Source organism: Colobus angolensis, unplaced genomic scaffold, assembly GCF_000951035.1.
Source record: "Colobus angolensis palliatus isolate OR3802 unplaced genomic scaffold, Cang.pa_1.0 Scaffold24, whole genome shotgun sequence".
Classification (NCBI taxonomy): domain Eukaryota; kingdom Metazoa; phylum Chordata; class Mammalia; order Primates; family Cercopithecidae; genus Colobus; species Colobus angolensis.
In genome coordinates this window covers 7,037,666-7,040,009 of record NW_012115599.1, presented here as the reverse complement: position 1 = coordinate 7,040,009, position 2,344 = coordinate 7,037,666, and the positions used below count along the sequence as shown (strand labels likewise).

The window sequence follows — 2,344 nt, the reverse complement described above, 5'->3', positions numbered from 1 at the left end:
CGCATGTTCTCACTCACAGGTGGGAACTGAGCAATGAGATCACTTGGACTCGGGAAGGGGAACATCACACACTGGGGCCTATCATGGGGAGGGGCGAAGGGGGAGGGATTGCATTGGGAGTTATACATGATATAAATGATGAATTGATGGGTGCTGACGAGTTGATGGGTGCAGCACACCAACATGGCACAAGTATACATATGTAACAAACCTGCACGTTATGCACATGTACCCTAGAACTTAAAGTATAATAAAAACTAAATAAAAAAAGAAAGAAAATGTGATGAGTTAATTAGAAGGATATAGGAACTCACAACTCAAAAACTGAATGATTAGATTAATAGTAATAACAAATACCATGATATCAATAGCTACTATTTGTTGCAATTACTATATCCAGGCACTGTGCTAATCCTGTAGCTGTAGTCCCTTATTTATTCCTCACAACAAATCTGTGAACTAGATATGATTGGTATCATTTGCATATGAGAAAAAAGGAGGCTTACAAGTACTTTGGCATTAATCAGAAAATAAACGTTTTGTAAATGTTAAGTATTTTCAGGAGTATTAGTATCGTTTGGTGGAAGGCAATCATGGGGAAATACATCAATGGAGGGAGTCACCTTTCTCAGCCTCTGTCATGATCATACCCAAGGTGAAGCATGGCAGCTGAATCCCAGTGTGAAGGTTCAGTGCTAGCATAAAGAAGAGCAAGGAGAAGTTGGTGAAGCTGGGGCAAAGTGAGGATATGTGTGTGTACAGGTGTGTATGTTTGTGCATAAATTTGCATGTGCATGTTTGTGTGCATGTATGTATGCACAGGTGTGTGCAAATGTAGACTTGTGTGTACACGTTTGTGTACATGTACATACACATATGTGCACCTATGTTTGGGGAGCAGGAACCAGGATGGGGAGGAAGTATAGAGTAGTGCCAAGACAGGAGTGATATCAGCCTCCTTTAACATGTCTAGTGCAACCTGACCATCAGGTACAGATTTAAGAGCAGACCATTCTTCTAGAGCAGGGTCCAGGAGGTGCCATGTTGCGCTTGGCATTAACTATCCAATGTCTGGATTTTGGGCTGGTCCAGTGGGGTAGACTTATGGGGGAGGGGTTAGAGGGACTAAGGCAGTAGGTAGGCTCTGAGGGGGTGGTGTATACTTACCACGTGGCAAAGCTGTACTTCAAAAACTGAAGAGCAGATACAGTCCTACCATTCAAAGCTGAGGACATGAACTCATAGATTATTGGCCTTCTCTTGTCCCTGCCATATCTCCTATTTCCAGTTCTATCCACACTTACTCAAAAATGAGCTGCCTTCTTTCCACTGCTATAGAAGGGATTTCCTCCAAAACATTAAGCTCATAGATTTTTTTCAAACACTTTAGTTCTACAGGACTGCTTTCCTTCTTACAGGTATTATGACTTTGTGTATGTGTGTGTGTGTGTGTGTGTGTGTGTGTGAGAAAACTAGAAAAAATTCAAACCTGGGGCTGAATCAGTCCATTGGAATCACAAAGGAATGTGAAGTTATAAGACAATATCAGACATTCTAGAACTTGGGTGAAAGGTTTTCACATTCCCTCTCGGATTCTGTCAAACCACATCACAAAAAGAAATTAATCAATAAACATATCAAATGAGAAAACATCACATTCTTGTCCTTGGCAGCACTGTATGGCTTCATGATGCTTCCTCATGGCAGGTTATTGTATGTGCCTCGGTCCAAGTCTCTTCCCTTTGTTCTCTTCTCCTTCTCTACCTTGATTTCACCTTGGTTTAGGAGCAAAGCCAAAGTATTTCATTTGGAATCTGAGGAAAAGACAGAAATGATTCCTGGGATTTTGAACTTTCCTCTCTTGCTCCAACCTACAAGAGAGGCAACTCCGGAGAATGTGGGACAAATAACAACTAACACTTGTCTAGTACTTTGTGATTTTGCAAAGTGCTTTTATAGATAAACTCACTGTTTCTCACAACAGCTTTGTGACATCATGATTATTGTTTCCCCTGGCAGAAAACAAAATGTCTCAAATAAGTTAAGCAAACAGCTAATAGATTTCCTGAGATACCATGATGTCTCCAATGTAATGTGGGATTTTTTAACCTATCCTCACTCTGGTTATTAGGGGAAATCCTCAGCACCCATGCCAGGACTCTAAAATCATGTAGGCTTGAACTTTCCTTGATTTAAATAATGACCATGATTCGCTCGCTCACTCACTCACTCACTCCATTTCCAATGGAGACTTGAAGTCAGTAGGTTAATGCTTTTTCCTTTTTCCCTTTTTCTATTCCAGGAAATAAATACTTTTTGAGATACGTTTTATTGAGCAAATGCT

At 40.6% G+C, this 2,344-nt stretch overlaps 1 long non-coding RNA gene across 1 annotated transcript; it reads right to left on the bottom strand.

Moving 5' to 3' along the window:
• Positions 1 to 512: 512 nt before the first annotated feature.
• Positions 513 to 1,509, bottom strand: LOC105514130. The gene is made up of 3 exons (XR_001002138.1): positions 1,305 to 1,509; positions 1,168 to 1,225; positions 513 to 695 (listed from the first exon to the last, which is right to left on the bottom strand). It is a non-coding gene; the product is annotated as an uncharacterized LOC105514130 (long non-coding RNA).
• Positions 1,510 to 2,344: the final 835 nt, after the last annotated feature.